Here is a 22,108-nt window from a genome sequence, read left to right on the forward strand (position 1 = left end):
ACAGGTTTACAAGGGAAGACATGCTGCAGGGCTACAGAATCACATGATATACACACACATACACACACAGCACAAACATAGACAACTCAAACACAATGAATGAAGCAAGGAACAGAAAACACCAAATCAGAAATAATGTCACACGGTCTTAAAGCTATAGTGCGTGACTATTTTATATGTATGAACGTCCATTACATTCAAGCCATTGTCAAATGAGTTGATGCAAAGCTAAGTAAGCCTTTCGGCTCCACAAAACTCTCTGTATTTCTCAGTATGGCTTCGCTTATCCCGTGCTAATGCGCCACAAGAAGCTCAGATGTGGGAGGGTTAATTTCTAAATTACACAAGGTCCCCACATCATACTAATCCTGTTCGAATAGGGCTAAAGATGAACTTCCTTTGTGATAAAATGCCCCCAGTCTCACAAGATCCACAGCTCTCACTGAGTCAAAGCAGCCCCCTGAAAACCAATCGCAACACCTACGGTCCTGCAAAAGAAGAGAAGAATAAACTGGCACCCTTTTAAGACTCATTCTTCATTTTGTCTTTTCCCTGGCACCAAGGTCCCTAAACAAATCCAACACAAATGGCTGCCAGAGACCAAGTATACCAGCGATCAGTCTGCTTCTGTGGCACCTTTTAAATCAACTCAGCTGCTTTTTGCCAACATACGTATAAGTTATGGTACTTGTTTACAATGCATTAAATTGTTAAATGGTGGCTCACATACTTCAAAAACAGACCCACTGAAAACTATTTAAATCAGTTCGAGGAAGCCACTGTGGTGCTTCTGCTAACTAACATTTGGTGTTCGGATGCCATTTCTGGGTATGTAATTTGAAGGCATTATACTTTACTAAACATTTCAAAGTTGCATGAGGCAGGAATGCCATGGAGATGCTGCTTTGTGGTGACGGAGATTTAATCTGATGAAGCCACGTGGGACAATGTGACAGAGAGAAGTACTTGATTAATGTTCTCATCTCTGAAGATTGCCTGTGAGGATGCCCTTAAGCAAGGCACTTTATCAATGACTACAGAAGCCAAAGGGGGACTGTGTTTTTCATTGGACACCTCCTGGGTGTGTGGGGACATTTTATATGTTGGTGATACATGGCCTTTACTGAAAAAAAAATTAAATAAGAAGAAGATTCATTTGGATCATTAGAGCCATGAGCGACCCTGGGCTTTATTTGCGTCTTTATAGAAATGTATTCCATTGAATTATTCAACATTTGTACATTTTTAAATGTTGGATATTTAAACAAATAATCAGCTACTTTATCACTGTACTTAAAGTGCAAAGAAAAGTTGGATTATTAAAGCCATGAGCTAAAGACTTAATTTCCTGCATTCTGATACAGCATGGGTAACAATTAACAATCAAATAATACTACTACTGTCTACCTACTTTCGGACTCAGCAGGTTTAACCATCATAGAATTACCGATTACAGTACACAGTTAAACTAAACTGCCGCTGTTACGTGAACGTGGCTCAGCAGAGTCTCTCTGCAGCGGGACGCCGCCGTCTCTCAATGCTGATAAAGAAGGTTGAAACTGTGTTTTTCATCCAACGCCTACTCCAGTACTGCTTGCATCAGGTGTTAAAAAAACACAGAACGGGCGCCCAGATAGCTCAGTTGGTAGAGCAGGCACCCATGTCTAGAGGTTTACTCCTCGACACAGCGGGCCCGGGTTCGACTCTGACTTGTGGCCCTTTGCTGCATGTCATTCCTCTCTCTCCCCTTTCATGTATTCTGCTGTCCTATTGAAAGAAAGGCTGAAAAATGCCCCAAAAAATAATCTTAAAAAAACAAACAGAATTAGACTAGGTTCAGGTTACTTTATTGGTAGCCGTAGGTAAACTGGGTTTACAGTCTAAGAGGCAGGACATCCTTAAAACTTTGTAGACCACCACATAACATGCAACACACGTTAAAACATATCAAACAGAAAGTAGAACATGGATAAAAAAACAGTACGTGACCACATTGACTTGTGTAGTTATATGCAGAAATTCTACAGCTAGTACATGACCAAGGTGCTTGTGCGTTGTGTGCAGTAATTCTACAGTTTGTCTAACCGCCGCTGGGACAAAACAGTTTTTAAATCTTATATTTCTACAACCAGGGACTCTTACCCTCCGTCCAGAGGGGAGATCCTGGAGTTCCTTATTCAGAGGGTGTAGGCCAGGGGTCGGCAACCTTTTTGATATGAAGTGCCCTTTTCAAAATTTCTTGTTTATTAGTGTGCCATGTTAACATTAAGTTTTATTATGACATCACATCAAAATGTAATATCCAGGGAATCTGTAATTTTATTCCATAGCAACATTTGATAACATGTATTTCTCATAATCAGGACCTTGTAATTATTATTATTATAGTATATTATTATTATGATTATGGAAACATGGCTTTAGTATGCAGTCCTGATTGGTGGAAAATGGGCTGACAAAAATATCACTGTCAAAGAGCCTGAAGGAAAAGTTGATGTGGAAAAGCCCAGCTTTAATGATGAATGGACTGATAAGCAGGTCCTGTATGCCTCATTTTCAATGAAACGATGCTGTGGCAAAATAATAATAACACAACCAGCATCATTATCAAGAATGAAGAAGAACATAACAATTGCATCATTCACGTGCATATTAAGTAGCCTCATGTATTTGTTTTGGTCTTAAAATGCATCCATATTTACCGCTCCAGCGGAGAGGATGGTTTCTTCAGCCAGCTTAAGTTTATAATAATTTGTCAAGATTCCCTGCAAACTAAGATAAACAGACTACAAACCGACAGCTTTTGTTTTAGCTTGCTTGCGTAAAACAGCGCGGTGGACAAGAGTGTACTGAGCAGACAGAGCAGATTGAAATATCGCCTCCTACATGTTAATGTCGGTCTACACAGCTGAGTGCATTGATAAGTATTGACTTTTAACTCACAAAGGTTTTAATGTAGCCTACTTACAGTAACGAGACTAGCGTTAGTTCATCTGCCCCAGCGGCCGTTGGTAATCCTCTTTGTATTGTTCCCAGTCAGAGATATGAGTCAATCAAACTACCGTAAATAACAGGTCGCGCACAGGCGCCGATTTATGTTTTCCTCCGTGGAGGCTCACACGCGCACACCCTTTAAAAAAAAAAAGTAGTCAACAATGTTTGCATTTCAGAACCTTAGGAAATGGACAGCAGCCAATACAAACACACACGCCATACTAAAGCCGTAAAGTAGGCTATCTTTCAACTCAGGACAGCGCCACTTCTCACAGATAGGATTGGGGATGAGAAGTTTAATCAGCTTCGTGGGAAATTATAAATCAATACCACCGCCATGACCAATCACTCTATGACAGACGCTCCACTAAGCACCACCTGCAATGTTTAATATTAAATGAATGTAAAAATGAACTGGCAGTCTGGCACACGTGGGTGCTCAGTATTTTCCGTGGGTGATAGATATGATGGATTCAATAAAGGCATGATAAAATAATGTCATTATGGTCTTGTCTATATGAAAAAGGTAAAATTTTCTCGACTACTATTTAACGCGACTACGATACGTTTTTAACCGGTTATGAAACTGTCTCAATTTCAGTACTGATGCCATCAGACGACAGCGCAGCCCGCCGCGTGGACAGACAGCAGTTGTGGTTCTGGTGGAACATTTGCACCCCGCAAAAGAAAATGCCACATTAAATGAATTATTCAATTAAATTCATTATTAAATGAAGTTAACTGTTGACACAATCCAGTACCGTGAGCTATTTAAATCAGCTGATACATAGTTAAACCTCATTGGCTCTTACCAGTGTGTCTCCGTGTGTACTTCATCCACAGCAATCCCACCAATCCTCCAGTTAGAGAGAAAGTGATTTAAACATATTCTTAGTAAATCTTTACAATCATTCCCTGAAAGAACCAAGCAGGTCTGTCTTGTTGCGCCGTCCACATCTTATTCTAAACTTGACATTTTCAGCGTGTAGCTCAAAGTTTGTTGTCATTTCCCAGGAAAACCGCCTGACAGATGTCTGGCAGTTATCCTGGAAATGTACTCCCGTTGATCCAGACCAACCTGATGATGGCGCTAGATAAAAAGTCTCCTCTGTGGATCATGAATATCTGGACTAAAGTGGGTGGATTGAGCCGTAATTCTATAAAGAATGGCTAGAAATATAGTCTTCAAATAAACATTTAATATTCAGAATGGAGTTGACAAACTAGTTTAGCTTTGAAGTTAAAGGATGTCGACTCTCTGTTCTTAAACAAACTGAAATGACTTACAGCATTAATAGTTCTATTATCTTTTTCCCGCATGCATGCTCCACCTCATCATGCCCCATTTAACACATCAAATTTATTCCACCCAACTTCTTGTTTCAATAAGCCAATGTTGTTCTCCCTTTTTCCATTTTATTAGCATTGTTAGTATTATTCATTTGTAGCAGTATGTATGTAGCAAATTGTTTGCACATAGACATGTTGGTATCAGCTGGCTCTTGGACGTAGATGTTCGTAATAAATATCACAAGTTGTATTCATATCAGTGTAGCCGACTTTACAAACTTTTGTGTTCTCTTGTTTAGGTATGAGGACGGAAAACTCTCCTTTGGGTTGTGTTATGCCTTACCGTACACGAGAAGACTAAAGTCTGACACCATCTCACATCTAAAGACAATCATCTCACATCTAACGTAAAAGACTGTCATAATATGTAAAGACTGGGGATCTTCAGGGTCACACATTACAAGACTACAACTAGAGTTGAGCGTTATTTTAAGCGTTAGCTGCTAACTTTGAGGGAAAGTCAGCAGATTTTATATTCTGCCATACATGCAAATGAATGTCTCCAGTACCAGGAGGTCTGTGTTTATCTTCCAGTAAAACTCCAGTTGGATGACTCGCTTCAGAAGAGTTGAAAATCAGCGTTTATTAATTTAGAGCTTAGCGCGGCGCGGCGCCATAGCAACCGTAAACACCACCGGCTCTACCCGTTTGCTGCTTCCTGTTTGGGGCTGGAGGGAGAGCACCCATTGGTTGTTGACAACGTTCACGTGATTTGACTTCACTACCAAGACTTCAAACTTAGGATAATATCAAACATGTTTGATTTTGTCTGAATGTCCAGACGGGAGAAAGACTGACTGGGACTGAGTTTTATGACCTCACACCAAACGATGGAGACCACGGGAGGACCCCCCCCCCCCACTCCCCGACTCTAGCAAGACTCTCAGGGGTTCATTATGGTATAGGAATCCCTCTCTTTCAGCACCGTGTGTATTCTGTAAATGTGTGTGTGTGTGTGTGTGTGTGTGTATCTGTGCATGTGTGTGTGTGTGTGTGTGTGTGTGTGTGTGTGTGTGTGTGTGCATGCCTGTGCATGTGTGTCTGTGTGTGTGTGTGTATCTGTGCATGTGTGTGTGTGTGTGTGTGTGTGTGTGTGCATGCCTGTGCATGTGTGTCTGTGTGTGTGTGTGTGTGTGTTTGTGTGTCTGTGTGCATGGGTGGGTGGATGTGTGTGTGTGTGTGTCTGTGTGCATGGGTGGGTGGATGTGTGTGTGTGTGTGTGTGTGTGTGTGTGTGTGTGTGTGTGTGCATGTGTGATTCTGCATGGTGTGTGTGTGCGTGCCTGAGTGTGTGTGTGTGTGTGTGTGTTTGTGTGTTTCTAACTGAATCCCTCTGCATCAGCACCGTGTGACTTCTGGTCTGACTTTGATGTCACTCCACGGCCCATCATTATCTATCACAATAATTACCATGTGAGCAGATTTGCCCGGAGACCTCTTCTCGCTGTAGCTGACGCGCTACATAACATAATGACACCAAGCGGCTAATAAGACGCCTTTGAAGTCTGCCGAGGTCTAATCTGTTCCTGTCGAGCGTTGGTACGAGCCTGTCGGCTGTCAGACGGAGCCCCATGCCCCGTGTTTGACACCACACGTCTTGTACTTAGATGTTTCCTGTCTGACCTTTTACCCCCGTTAATTACATCTTTACAGCACCTCCACCCTGCTCTCATCTGTTTGTCGTCTCATCTCAACCAGTCAAAACATACGATGATGCTGTTGTCCCCCCCCCCCTCCAATCAGACCCACAGGAGAGTTTTCCGTCCTCATATCTAAACTAGAGAAGGTAACGGTTGCGGTTCCCGACCGTGCAGTTTTTTTTTCCAACGTTGTGGTCGTCTTTTTCGACACTTCTGTTTCTTTTCCCCAAAGTTTTTTATACGTTTTTTTGTCGCTTCTTACCGATGTTTTTGTCACATTTTCCCTGCACTTTTTTGGACGTTTTTTGTTATATTTTCCCCACGTTTTTGAAGCTATTTCCAACATTTTTGTCATTCTTTTTAACGTTCTTTTGTCATTTTTTTCCTCCAAATGCTATACAATTGAATAAAACACCCAAATTCAATGAAATTACTGAGCTGATCTTTTATTTTACCTGTGAAGAGTAATGGTTGTATGGAACTATGCACGTTATTCTTTGACAATTTGGTTGAAAGAAACCCAAATTTCTTATATAGAAACTTTTGAATATGGATCAAATTTGACCCGAGGACAACAGGAGGGTTAAACACCTCGTTAACGTTGTGAAACAGTCGCAGTTTGGTTAGGTTTAGACGCCAAAACTACTTAAAAAAAACTTTACTTTTCTTTTCAAACGGGACATGTACCCCGGTCTCCTGGGTGAAAGTTCTGTGCTAGTTTGCCTCCTTACGAGGAACCCAGGTCAATTAAAGGTCTCATGGCATGACAGTTTCACTTTATGAGTTTTTCTAACATTAATATGAGTTCCCCCAGCCTGCCTATGGTCCCCCAGTGGCTAGAAATGGTGATAGGTGTAAACGCAGCCCTGGGTATCCTGCTCTGCCTTTGAGAAAATGAAAGCACAGATGGACCAATCAGGAATCTTCCCTTTATGATGTCAAAAGGGGAAAGGTTACCTCCCCTTTCTCTGCCCACCCATGAGAGAGACATACATCATGGCTTTCAAACGAGCAAAGTGGCTGTTGGTCAAGGCCACACCCCCCCCCCCCCCTCTCTCTCTCTCCTCCTCAATAGCTACAGACACAAAAATGGCACATCCTAAGGAAAGCTCATTGTGGGACTGGCTCTAGTGGCTGTAATTCTGCACCAAGGCTGAATTTTGGGAAAGAGACTTCAGATACAGTATTAGGGGACCACTAAGGTCTATATAAAAGAGACTTCAGATACAGTATTAGGGGACCACTAAGGTCTATATAAAAGAGACTTCAGATACAGTATTAGAGGACCACTAAGGTCTATATAAAAGAGACTTCAGATACAGTATTAGGGGACCACTAAGGTCTATATAAAAGAGACTTCAGATACAGTCTATATAAAAGGGACCACTAAGGTCTATATAAAAGAGACTTCAGATACAGTATTAGGGGACCACTAAGACCTATATAAAAGCATCCAAAAAGCAGCATGTCATAGGACCTTTAAACTAAACTAAAACGAAAATAAGCAGTGAAAAATATATAAATAAAACAATATGAAAACTAACTCAAAATAAACCACTTGCGGTGGCATTTTTCGGGGGGAGAATTGTCCCTCTTATCTGAAGGTTTTTATTTTACCCCACATACTTTTTTTTGCAGCGTCTCCTCAAACTCCTCCAGCTTTTTTGTGTCGTGATGGCAGATGGTGTGACTTTGCAGCGGCCAAGAGCCATTTCTGATGAGCACACAGGGTTTTCTCGCCTGTTTGGTATTTCAGTGACTCGCTGTGAACTCGACTGTGTCTGAGTGGGAGGAGAGGAAACAGCGGGGGGGTCATTAATGATCTCGCAGCTTGAAGCATGGATGCCTGCTTGATTGTTCTAAGTATGCAACGCAAAGAGCTATCTTTTGATCTATTTTCTGTCATTTCTCTAAACTGGCTGCCAACATCTCTTCAGACAGATGCCAAACTGGTTGTGTACATCAGCAGGTGTACTTCACCTTTTTGTAGAATGGACAGAAATTCTTTAAAAACCTGCAGCAACACAATGACAAGATGATTCATCTTACAGTACAGAAAAAAAGTCTTATACATGACAGTAATCGTTTCGAATTTTTTTACCTCATGAAACCAGTAATACCAGATGTAAGTTATGATAACTTTATGTCCAAGAACATTACCTTTATCTCCCGCTATGTTAGCTAATGTTAACATTAACACATAGATAAGGCTAAGCACCTCCTAGCTCTGCAGTTAACTTACAGCAATATATGATGCCCCTGCAAGCGTCTTTGACGATGTCCCACAGGTTTCCGAAATTGTTGCTTTGCAGAATTTGCAGTCTGCCCTGTGTTTCTTTTTAAGTGCAGTGCTGAGAAATTCCTGGTGATTTCTATAACCAAATTTGATTATGGCAGAATTGGCAGACATCTTCGTTTGTTACAGTGTGTGTGTGAATCAATGAAAATGAATGGCAATAACGTTAGCAGGGCACGCAGATGCAGGGCGTGTGAAGATAATCTAGTGTGTGAGTGGTTATCAGGTGGTTATCAGGTGTTTCACTTTCTCTCCAATATTATTATAAACATAATAAAAACACCTGGACTCGGTTGAGACCAAAAGCCATATTTGACAAGACCAGTGGCAGAGACCGAGACAAGTCCAAGTCCAAATACCAGCGAGTCCGAGACAAGTCCGAGACCATAGAAAAACCGTCTTGAGTCCGGACTTGAGTCCAAGACCAGACTCAAGTACTACAGCCCTGCCCTGGCCCATATGTTGAGAATAAAAGCATTTAAAGTACAATCAATGATAAAAGCAGAAAAAAAAGAAAAAAAGCAGATACAAACAGAACTTGCAACACATATTACACAAATACACAGAATCAACAGATAGCGTGAAAACGCCACGTTAGGCCTGCTGAATTGTGGATTTTATGGACAGAGACTATAATTAACAGGAGCTTCTTGTAAGGATAATTATGACAAATAAGACAACAAATGACACAAAAGCATCTCCGTGAGCTCACACGTTTGACTTACTAACAGGATTTTAACGCTGTGGAGAAGTTTCTTATGTGTTACGGTAATTTGTTTCTATCCTGAAAGGCTCTGAAAGAAAAAGCAGATTGGCCAAAACTACTTGTAGGAATGGTACATGTGCACTTCGAAAACATAGAGGTTGACCTAGGCTTTAGCATCTATCTCTCTCTCTGGGAAGTATCAGATGCTAAAGCCTAGTTCAGCCTATCTCTCTCTCTGGGAAATATGCAAAGCTGTGGCAGGCCCACTGACCTCCAAAAGGGGACAGTCCTGCAACAAATTCCCTGATGATGCAGCCAAAGATCCTCTATATAGCGCATTTCAAGCAGCGCCAATGGTATGAAACAGTCCACACTTCCTGTCTCCTAAAGGGGCGTGGCCTTGTTTAAAAGAGTGGATGGATGAAAAGTTATATTTGTATAATTCATTAATGTTTTCCTTTGCTAACGTTAGATATTTACACAGCTAAAAGACATATTTAGCATCACGGAGATTAGTTTTGTTAGGGCATTCTGACACTAAAATGCCATTTTAGTGTCAGAATGTTCTGGAGATATGTGGCTTGGGAAGAATGGGTCCAATCTTTACTTTGGTGACTACGGAGCGAAAGGATCACTCCTAATCTGTGTTCACGTTAACTTCCCCCATTGGAATCAATACACACGGACCTGCCGCTAGTCTCCTGAAGAGGAAAGAGGCGTGGGGGAGAACCGAGGGCCGCAGAGACAGGAAACTACTCTGAGTTGGGGCGTCCCGGTTCTATACCGTCTCCAGTGCAGCTGCCTAGATTCCCTGAATCTATGGAGGAACAGAGTTGAAGTCCTCCTCTAACTGGAAAGGTTATAAAGTGATGTTGGACACTGACCTGAATAAGACCTTGGGTACCATTTTCTCAACTAACATAGCCTGAGTTCGTAAGCTGAAAATTCCACCACACACTGTAAAACCTTAAAAATGAAACGCTGTGCTTTTTCAAAATATTGCAATCATGGTTTGTATTGTCTGTTTGTACAGAGATTCTATAAATGTAGTTTTGTCCCCCGGACGAGCCCCCATCTCACTTTGCCTCCTTCTCTTTATCTCCCTGTGGTGCCGCTTGTTTTCCTTATCTTCTCTATAATCAAATTCAGTTTCCCTTCCCGCCCCCTCAAAGCTCTCTCCCTCATTTTCTTATCCCGCAACACTCTCCTCTTCCTTCCTGCCTCATACAGCGACTCACTCTCATGTTTATTCACACCCAAACACACACAGAGCCACACACACACACAAAGAAATATACTCAGGAGTACACACATGCGTTCATAAGACAGTTAATGTTTATAGTTGTATGTCTTGGGGCATGTTACGTAGCACCACTGCCTCTGCCACTGAGGGTGTTTTCCTGACTTCTGCAGAAGTGTTTCCCTCAGAGAGAAGGAGAGAGAGAGGAAAAACACTGAGGAAGTTTTAGCTCTCTCCAACTTTTACAAGTGGGAAAGCACGCATATGGGCTGTGTGCAGCAGTCCCGTGGGCTTATTGAATTTGTCTTCAGAGGTTGTCGTCTGATGTTTACAGACCTGCTTAACTTCACAAACAACACATTCGTGTCAATGAATGTGTTGTTTCTGAAGGTAAGCAGGTGGATATACTGGAGGAAGAAAGAGGAAACAACATATTGTATGGTTTAAGGGTTAACCTCCGCTTTGATTCTGTCACGCTCTGGATGGGGCAGGACACAAAAGCAGAACACAGATAGAGTTCAACAATACAACTGTTTATTTTAAAATGAATAATGTGGATGGGGTTCCGTCGTGGAGGTTATGGGAGCGAGTATGAGTAGGTTGGAGCTCAGCTGAAGTACAAACGGCTGGCGAGGACAGTCGGAAACAGGCTGGGGGTCCAGAGGCACGGAGGGCAAGGTAGAGGTCAGCACGAGGAGTCCAAACAGAAGATCCAGTAGGGAAGGGGACAAAAGCAGTGACCGGCGGTGGAGGGTGAACGGCGTGTGGCTGAAACAATTATCTGGCAGGGACTGAAGGCAGACCTCTCCCTAATATAGGGAGAGTGGCAATCAGCCCCAGGTGCGTGGACTGGAACAGGTGTGGTAGATGAGCAGTGATTGCAGCAGCCTTGGTGCCGGGGTGCCTTCACTGGAAGTGGGGATTCAGGGCACTGAGGGACAAAAAGAGACTGACGGATACAAACAACACAGACACAAAAGGGGCAGAGGCAAGGGAGACACACAAAAGGGAAGGGGAGACAGCTCAGGGAGGAGGGGCCCTGACAGGACCCCCTCTCCTAGGAACGCCACCGGGCGGTCCACCCGGGGCATCAGGATGGCTGCGATGGAAATCCCGAATGACAGAGGGGTCCAGGATGTGGCGATGAGGAACCCAACTCCTCTCTTCGGGACCGTAGCCTTCCCAGTCCACCAGGTATTGGATCCCACGCCCCCGCCGCCGGGCATCCATCAGACGGCGGACGGTGTAGATGGGATCACCGTCCAGGAGGCGCGGGGGAGGAGGTCGCGGAGGCGGGGGCAACAGGGGACAGAGACGGACAGGCTTCAAACAAGAGACATGGAACACAGGATGCACTCTGAGGGTCTGTGGCAGTTTCAGTCTCATGGTGACAGGGTTTATAACATCTTGGATGACAAAAGGGCCCAAGTACCTGGGCTGGAGTTTTCTGGATTCTGTTCTGACAGGGACGTTTTTGGAAGCCAGCCAAACCTTGTCTCCAGGGGCATAACGGGGTGCTTGGGTACGTCGTCTGTTGGCGTGTTGTTGGTACAGAGCGGAGGTCTGTAACAGCGCCCTCCGCGCACGGTGCCAGGTCGTGTGGCATCGGCGAATGTGGGCTTGTACAGATGGCACCGCCAAGTCTCTTTCAAAAGAGGGAAACAGAGGTGGTTGGTAACCAAAAAGACATTGGAACGGGGACATCCCGGAAGCAGCTGTAGGCAGGGTGTTGTGGGCGTAAGCCACCCAAGGCAGTTGCGATGGCCAATGCTGTTGGTCAGTGGACACCAAGCAACGCAGGGTGGTTTTGAGTGCCTGATTGGCGCGCTCCGCCTGCCCGTTCGTCTGTGGGTGGAATCCAGAGGAGAGGCTTGCCGTGGCTCCAATGGCATGACAGAACGATTTCCAGACAGCGGACACGAATTGAGGTCCTCTATCCGATACAACGTTATTAGGGAGACCGTAACGCTGGAACACCTCACGGACCAGGATGTCCGCCATCTCTGTAGCAGTGGGTAGTTTAGGTAGAGGTAGGTATACAGCGAATTTGGAGAAACGATCCACAATGGTAAGGATTACAGTGTTACCGTCTGATGGAGGTAAGCCGATGATGAAGTCCAGGGCCAGGTGGGACCATGGTCGTCTGGGGATGGGTAGTGGGCGTAGGAGACCAGAACTGGGTTGATTCGGGGTCTTGTTGAGGGCACAAACAGAACAGGCAGAAACGTAAGCAGTGACGTCGTCTTTCATGGAGGGCCACCAAAACCTCCTTTTAAGGAAATACAGGGTGCGTTTTATGCCAGGGTGACAGGTAAGGCGTGAGGAGTGGGCCCAGTTTAAAACAGAAGATCTGACAGCAGCAGGAACGAACAAGAGGTTGGGTGGTACGTTACCAGGGTTGGGCTCGGTTTTAAGAGCCTCCATGACCTCTTTCTCTATCTCCCATGTAATGGCCCCGATGACGCACTGGCTGGAGATGATGTTGTCAGGGGAGGGGGATTCGTTATCCTCCTTCGCGTACATACGGGACAGGGCGTCTGGCTTCCCGTTCTTGGAACCTGGACGGTATGTTATAGTGAATTGAAAACGTTCAAAAAACAGAGCCCACCTGGCTTGTCTTGGGTTGAGACGTCTTGCGGTGCGCAGGTACTGGAGGTTTTTATGGTCCGTCCATATCACAAAAGGCAGCTCTGCCCCCTCCAGCCAGTGACGCCATTCCTTGAGTGCGGTTAAAACCGCTAGCAGTTCCTTGTTGCCCACATCATAGTTTCTTTCGGCCGGTAGGAGGCGCCTGGAGAGAAAAGCACATGGATGGACCTTACCATCGGTGGCGGAGCGCTGGGAGAGGACAGCTCCAAGTCCCGTATCGGATGCATCCACCTCGACGATGAATTGACGCGTGGGGTCAGGTAACGTCAACACTGGGGCTGTGGTGAAACGCTGTTTGAGGTTCTGAAAGGTCCGGTTGGCTGCAGGGGTCCAAAGGAAAGGCTGAGCAGAGGAGGTGAGCGCTGTGAGGGGAGAGGCAAGTTGGCTGTAATCCCTTATAAAACGTCTGTAGAAATTGGCGAACCCCAGAAAACTCTGTAATTGTTTTCGATTGCTAGGTGTGGGCCAATCTAGGACGGACTGTACCTTGGCGGGATCCATGCTTACTACCCCCTTGGAAACGGTGAATCCCAGGAACGAAGTGGTGGATGTGTGGAAAGCACATTTCTCCGCCTTGACATACAGTCTGTTCTCCAAGAGACGATCGAGGACCTGACGGACATGCTGAACGTGGGTGGAGTAGTCTGGTGAGAAAATCAATATATCATCCAGATACACAAACACGCTTCTCCCAATAAAATCCCTCAGGACGTCATTTATGAAATGTTGAAAAACTGCAGGGGCATTGGTTAATCCGAAAGGCAGGACTGTATATTCAAAGTGGCCGAGGGGGGTGTTGAAACCTGTGAGCCATTCATGACCTTCCTTCATTCTGATGAGATGGTATGCATTTCGTAAGTCTAGTTTGGTAAAAATGCTCACCCCCTGTAGGGAATCAAAAGCCGTGTTCATAAGTGGTAGTGGGTACTTATTCTTAACTGTAATATCGTTAAGGCCCCGGAAATCAATACAGGGACGCAAACCCCCGTCCTTTTTTCCCACAAAGAAAAACCCCGCCCCCAGGGGTGATGAAGATGGGCGGATTTGACCCGCTGTGAGTGCTGTCTGGATATACTCCTCTAATGCCTCCCTCTCTGGCTTAGAGATGCTATACAGTTTAGTCTTGGGAAAAGTGGCGTTGGGAATCAGGTCAATGGCACAGTCATATGGACGGTGTGGCGGCAAGGTAAGCGCCTGGTCTTTACTGAACACTTTACTGATGCAATGGTACTCTTTGGGAATAGTAGCGAGGTCTACCGGGGGTTCAGGTGTGTCTGTGTGGACCTGGACATTGGGAGAGGCTGACCGTAAACACAGATTGTGACAAGGTGTACTCCATCCCGTTATTTTTCCTGAGACCCAGTCGATTTGTGGGTTGTGCCGCACTAACCAGGTATGGCCGAGGATAACTGGTGTCTGAGGGGATTGAATAACAAGAAAACTGGTATTCTCATAGTGGTTGCCTGATAACTGGAGTTTGAGGGGTTCTGTCCTAGTGGTGATATTAGACAGTAGGCGTCCATCTACCGCCCTGGCCTCTATTCTCCTCTGGAGAGGTACTGTGTTCAGCCCCATTTGCCTGGTCAAATCATCATCAATGAAACTGTCATCCGCCCCCGAATCGATTAAGGCAAGACAAGGATAGGACTGACCTTTATGGCTGATGACAGCCCGGAGAGTGGTGCGGGTCCGCGATCCGGTGGTGGCGGTGGTCTGGCTCGCAAGGGTGACCCTCATTCCCTGCGAGCCCTTCCGTTTCCCGGACGTGTTGGGCAGGTGGAGATGTAATGCCCGATCTTCCCACAATAAAGGCAACGTCTCTCGTCCATCCTTCTCTTTCTCTCCTTCTCGGTCAGGCGAGATCGCCCGAGTTGCATGGGTTCGGAATCCGGCTCCGGTGTAATGGGGGTCCGAACAGGGATCGTGGGACGAGCGTCGCCCCCTCGGGATCGTGGCGGTGGTGGTGACTGACTCCTCCTGCTCCATCTTTCTCTCCGTCTCTCTCTCATCCTGGTGTCGATACGCATAGACAAAGTTATTAAATCATCAAGAGTATTGGGCTCAGGGTAGGAAACCAACTCGTCTTTAATGCCTTCGTTCAAACCATTGCTGAATGCCGCCAATAGTGCCTCTTGGTTCCAGCCACTCTCCGCCGCCAGTGTACGGAAAGATATGGCATATTCCGCTACACTGCGACTAGCTTGCTTTATGGAAAATAATCTTTTTGAAGCATCCTGACCATGTAAGGGGTGGTCGAACACTTTACGCATCTCTACCGTGAAGGCGGTGTAGGACTCTGTACCAGGTACCAGGGTCTCCCAAACTGCTCCTGCCCACTGTAGTGCCTCACCATCCAACAAGCTAATGACATAGGCTATTCTTGACCTCTCAGAGGCGTATGTGGTGGGTTGCTGGTCAAACACCAGTCCACACTGCAGCAAAAAGGATCGGCAGACCCCCAAATCCCCAGCATACCTGGAGGGTGCCGATACCCAGGGTTCCCGGTGTCCGGTGGATACAGGGACTGCTGCGGCAGCAACGGGGGGAGGGACAGGAGGGGCTGTAGGTGCAGGTGGATCGGGACGGGTTCCCAGAGCCGCTACACTGTGTGAGAGTTCCCGGAGTGTGGCCATGATCTCCTGGAGAGCGGTGTTATGTTGTCCGATCAGAACTCCCTGGTGGGTCACGGCTTCACGGAGGTCGCCTGTGCCTGCTGTGTCCACACTGGCCAGATAATTCTGTCACGCTCTGGACGGGGCAGGACACAAAAGCAGAACACAGATAGAGTTCAACAATACAACTGTTTATTGTAAAATGAATAATGTGGATGGGGTTCCGTCGTGGAGGTTATGGGAGCGAGTATGAGTAGGTTGGAGCTCAGCTGAAGTACAAACGGCTGGCGAGGACAGTCGGAAACAGGCTGGGGGTCCAGAGGCACGGAGGGCAAGGTAGAGGTCGGCACGAGGAGTCCAAACAGAAGATTCAGTAGGGAAGGGGACAAAAGCAGTGACCGGCGGTGGAGGGTGAACGGCGTGTGGCTGAAACAATTATCTGGCAGGGACTGAAGGCAGACCTCTCCCTAATATAGGGAGAGTGGCAATCAGCCCCAGGTGCGTGGACTGGAACAGGTGTGGTAGATGAGCAGTGATTGCAGCAGCCTTGGTGCAGGGGTGCCTTCACTGGAAGTGGGGATTCAGGGCACTGAGGGACAAAAAGAGACTGACGGATACAAACAACACAGACACAAAAGGGGCAGAGGCAAGGGAGACACACAAAAGGGAAGGGGAGACAGCTCAGGGAGGAGGGGCCCTGACAGATTCCAACTAGGGCTTCTGATGTTGAAAATGTGTGCATTGCATGGAATATGCACAAACACATGAAAGCCATGTAAGGGCCTGTAGTTTGGCTCTCTGCATCCGTACTGAGGGAAAAACAAACATTTTACTTCTGTTATAAAACAAAAAATCAAAAGCTGGAATCTTGAATTCATTGATTGGACAGTTTTGGTGATGTCATCTTGCATCTTCAGTACGACATGATGATAATACAGGGTGGTTGTGGAAATCATACTCCGGTGGCGGGCAAATGCAACAACCCGTTCTCAATCCCAACTCGTCTTCTTGACGCAACTATTGGATGGATCGTGACACTTGGTCGGTGTCTCTCAGCATCAGATGCCGATGCAAAAATCCCCCTTTGGCGTCTGGATGGGACACACCGGGCAGAGCAGCAGAGCAGCAGCTCGCGCTGCAAGATGATGTAGTATTAAGAGAGAAAAACAGTAGAGAGTAGTATGTAGAGAGACAACAGTAGAGAGTAGTATGTAGAGAGACAACAGTAGAGAGTAGTATGTAGAAAGACAACAGTAGAGAGTAGTATGTAAAGAAACAGTAGAGAGTAGTATGTAGAAAGACGACAGTAGAGAGTGGAAAAAGGTCTGGCTAGTCCACAGAGCATTCCTGGATGGGAGAAAAACGTGCTCTGGTTTATTGTTATTTCTTTAAACCAATCACAACTGTCTTACGCTGTGCCAAGCTCCGGACAGCGCCCCGGTGCCTCTGCTAAATAGCCTCGGGAAGGAAGTTGTTTTGGTGTTTGTATGGTTTATAATCTGACCACTGTTCGGCCTCTTTATCAAAGTGTGCAGCACTGTTGCATCAACCATCCGTATGAAAAGGTGACTGTTACAAAGTACCATGAGTTAAATCCTCCATAAACAAAGCACACAATCTAATCTAAGATCCAGAGAAGATGAAGAGAAGCCAGAGTGTATCTTGTCCCAGAATTGTGTATCATATTCATACATCTTATCAGGGAGTCCACTCTGCTGCAAGTAATGAAGATAAGGTAAACAGACAATATTGAGACGGAGTGCGGTTTCAGTGGAAGCTGTCGTTTTGAAGCCACTGTCTTGATTCATGCTCAAAGCCTCGCCTAGGGGGCAAAACAGCTGGGCAATGTTCACATTTTAATACAGTTCAATGGAGGCAAAGGGCTGTCAAGAGGGATAAAAAAGATGCTAAAGCAGGGATTCATCGTTACACATGACTACACCTTCTAACCATTTACTTTCAATGTCAATGTCGGAATCATCTGTAAAAAGTGCCACAAAAGGTGAAAAAAAAGACATAAAAGCAACAAAATCTTCAAGGATAAGCAGCGAAATGCGCAAGAAGTGTCACAAAAGTTGAAAAAATGTCACTGAAAAAGTGACAAAAGCTCAAAAGAAAATGTCCAAAGCGCCAAAAATACCATCTAAAGCTTCACTGTAGAATTGACAGCAGCTCTGTGGTACTAGAGTATTACAAGTTTTATTCTGAATGATTCTCCTGTTCTTCAGGCTGTGTACTATCCTCCTGATGGAGAGAATAATGGGAGGGAGAAGCCAGCAGCACTCTGTCTCTCTCTCGGTCTGTGTTTGATATCTCTATCTCTGACTCTGAATCTTTTTGTTCTTCCATCTAATGGTGTGTGCCCATTGTCAGCCTCATTTCCCTGCTTCCCATTCATTTCTATGGAAGCAGGCGTGCAATGCATTCTGGGAGCGTTGCAAGGACTTTGGAGAAGCGGGATGTTGAGTCCCCTGCTCCTCATTTGCATGAAGTTGAATCCAGCCAACTTTATGCAAATGAGGAGCGGCCGGCTCGGCACCTCTCAAAAGCTGACAAAAATCTTTTAAACTGACCTTTGTCGATCTGAAATGAAGACAACCGCACGGCCTATTTCTCATTTAAAATATTTTCAGAAACACGTTTCGCTGAACTATTTTTGTAAAATATGAGATTGTATTCCGAACGAGTTGCCATAATGGTCTGTTTTAAAATTCTGGCGCAGACAGACCCACGTGGCGCGTTTGTCCAATCAGCAGCAGCCATTGAGGCTATTCTTTTTAATCGCTGTCTTTGAAACCAACCTAGAAGTGAAAAGAATAGGAAACAACCTTGTGGTTCAAAAGGGCATCTGAGTCAATGTAAAGGCTCACGTTTACACTTGAAAACTTTGCTCGGCCAGACTAACGGAGCCGTCCGGAGACTGCTAAGTTGATTTCCCGTTCCTGATGAGCAACCTGTAGTCATGTGATGGCCACAGAGAAGATCTTGATAGCTTGAGCTCGTCTTTTCCATCTCTTCCTTGAGTGTTTACTCTGTTTACATTTGAAAAGACTGAGCCAGCTAGCTAGCCCAGGCTAGCTAGTTCATTGAATCGACAAAATTTGGGACTTAAACAGTTTTTTTCCAGCATTGATGGCAATGCCACAATAAGAGCCACTGTATGGTGAAAGGGTTATATCCAACAACAGTTTGAGTTTCTCAAAATTAACAAAGTGGAAATGAATGCACCCTTAGTTTACTGAGGTGCACATGAATGCACCCTGGAGACCCGTTGGAGCCCAAAGGCTTTACCTTCGTGGTTTGTTTCCATAACTCACTCACAGGGAGGCACAATGTTGCCACACGCTGACTTCAGGGAAGCAGGAGATTTTTCTGTCATCTCTCTGCCAGTTGCCATGGTGTCTTACCAGCCAGTTGAGCACAGGACTTTCACCCAGGAGACCAGGGTTTGTGTCCCACGTGTCACGTTTCCTAAAGTCGCTTTTTTCTTTAACCATCCTGTTATTCCATTATTAAGCCCACCACGACCTTTTCCTAAACTCAATTGTCCCGTTCTTCCCGCGACCAGAGCCCCGCTGAGAGGGAGAGCTGCAGGTAAACAGGAACACATATTCACAATCAATCTATTCAAACTCCAATTGATTTGTTTGTTCTTGAACATTAGCATATTTGAACGGTGACCCATAAGCCTAGAGGAGGTTTAGAATCAATGCATTCTGCAGACCTTGGGGTGCCCAAGGTCTGTTAATTATCGTTAAGAAAATGAAAAAAGCACTCTCCTATCCTTGCTATGAATTGTTGTGTTAACTTTGTTACTTTTTGTGGAAGTTACACTCATTTTCCATCCAGTTTGGATCGTCCCTTTGGACTACAGCCCGTCAGTGCTGACTGTACTGTTGGCCGGAGGACGGCTGCAGACACATGAAGCATGAGACGCCAACGGCTTCTTTCCACCTGCCGATATGGATTTCAGACTCCTCCACAAGTCTGTCATGTTCCCATAGCAAAGTAAGTTTTTACCTGCAAGAAGTTTGCCTGGGTGGATTTGATGCGTACAATAAACATATTATGGATGCACATCCGTAACAGAGGCCCCTCTGCTTCCGTCCACAACAGAAAAGTTCCTGGATGAAAGTCTTGTGTTTTCTCCTTGACTTCTTCAGGACATGAACACCTGTTTCCTGGGTGGAAGTCTTGTGTTTTCTCCTTAACTTCTTCAGGACATGATCACCTGTTTCCTGGGTGAAAGTCTTGTGTTTTCTCCTTAACTTCTTCAGGACATGAACTCTGCTCCCCCTCTTGAAAGCCCTGTGTTTTAGGAGCCAAACATTCCCCCCTGACCTCCTCCCTATGAGGATCGTGACGCTCTTAAACAGCAGCAGTCAATGTGCTGCTGACAGTCATAAATACGTGGAATTACAGTGCATTACTTTTTGTGGCCTAATGTACGAATGCTTCATAAGAATTTTCGTTCTAGCTGTGGAGATTTAAATGTGCTATTTCATTGTTTTTATGTATATTCTTTGTGACTACTTGTGGACCCTTTTTACTCTGTTGCTCTTTTTTTTGCTGCACTCCGTATGAATTGATTTTTAACTTCAGTCTTTCAGAATATGTTATCGACCGCTGACATTGTTCCCTGCACAAACCATTGAGGATTCGCGCCTGTCAAACTTTTCTCAACACTCAGAAAGTTGACTTTTTTATTGTTTAAGTTAGTCAGGACAGAGAGTGATGTTTGGCATGGATGAACTTTCACAGGTCACAGACACCATGTAAAGTTTTCTCCCCATAAGACTTTTATATAGTCCTGACTGAGCAGGATTTGATGGTCCTGACCGGTTTCATCCCTCCTTCTCTTTCTGCTCACCCCTTGGAGAATTTGCGGACTGAACTCGCAGCCTGGCACTCTGGGAAAAGGACTGCCATTCTTGGCTTCTCTGATGTAATGTTTTCTTGTCTTTCTTGCCCTTATACTCTCTTTCTCTGGCTCCATTTCTTTCTGCTGCTCAGCAGAAATCTGAATCTGTCCTATTTCTCAGCATGGCTCTCTCTTCCTGTCACAGTTTCTGTTAAATAAAACAGAGAATAAAGACATTTTCATTGGCTTCTTGCTCCTTGGTTCTAATATGAAGCCGGCAGATTTGCATCTGCTGAAATCTGACTATAATTTACCCGTCCACTTACACTTTGGCTACATTTTGTTTCTGTAGTTTGTAGCTGGCCTGACAAGCCAAGTCACAGCGACAGCATCGGCCGGTTTGAGTCGAGCCGAGACGGGACGGTTCATATGGACTGTGTCTTTGTGAAGCACTTTGGTGCAAAACTTGTTTGCTTTTAAAAGGGCTGTATAATTTAAAAAAATAATCTTGGAAACTTTAACTGGGCTTCACATCCAAAATGCCGTTCAAGTCAATGCTTGATATTCCTTTAGTCGTGCCACGGTGCGTCCCAGAAGCGTGCGTGAAGCGGCTCTCCGCTCCGCTAAAGATGCGCCACGTCTGTTTTCACGCAAGCCGCGGGGCATTCAGAAGTGAAACAGCGAGAGCATCTAGTCAATTTACTGCCCCCCCCCCACACAAACACACACACACACAATATTGTTTATGTCTCCTCTGCAACACCACAGACAATGAGAGATTCATCATGGAGGAGGAATAACATAATAGACATCACAGATCTTAATGATGACAACGCCAGAAAAGAGTGGAGCATGGAGTTTAATTGCATTAGTGTTTGGAGTGGAAGGTAGAGACTAGCTGTCAGGATAGAAGACTGGAGAGGAGGCTTTTAAAGTGCACAATTTGTATATTTATTAACACAATGACACCAAAACATACTTTTAACCCAGCCTCACCCAACTGGCACCTACCACCTGTACCGGTGGGTAGAGGCGAGCCAAACTGAAGAAAAACAAGACACTTGAATGTGGAAAATACCATACCCTGTAGATAAATGGGATTGCTGACATTCCATATATATATATATATATATATATATATATATATATATATATATATATATATATATATACATAGTACAGGCCAAAAGTTTGGACACACCTTCTCATTCAATGTGTTTCCTTTTTATTTTCATGACTATTTACATTGTAGATTCTCACTGAATGCATCAAAACTATGAATGAACACATATGGAATTATGTACTTAACAAAAAAGTGTGAAATAACTGAAAACATGTCTTATATTTTAGATTCTTCAAAGTAGCCACCCTTTGCTTTTTTTTATTAATAAGGGAAAAAAATTCCACTAATTAACCCTGACAAAGCACACCTGTGAAGGTAAAACCATTTCAGGTGACTACCTCATGAAGCTCATTGAGAGAACACCAAGGGTTTGCAGAGTTACCAAAAAAAGAAAAGGGTGGCTACTTTGAAGAATTTAAAATATAAGACACGTTTTCAGTTATTTCACACTTTTTTGTTAAGTACATAATTCCATATGTGTTCATTCATAGTTTTGATGCCTTCAGTGAGAATCTACAATGGAAATAGTCATGAAAATAAAGAAAATGCATTGAATGAGAAGGTGTGTCCAAACTTTTGGCCTGTACTGTATATATTTGTGCTTACACAACCACAAGCAGCAACATAATATCAAAATG

This window comes from Perca flavescens, chromosome 4 (assembly GCF_004354835.1).
Source record: "Perca flavescens isolate YP-PL-M2 chromosome 4, PFLA_1.0, whole genome shotgun sequence".
NCBI classification, from domain to species: Eukaryota; Metazoa; Chordata; class Actinopteri; order Perciformes; family Percidae; genus Perca; species Perca flavescens.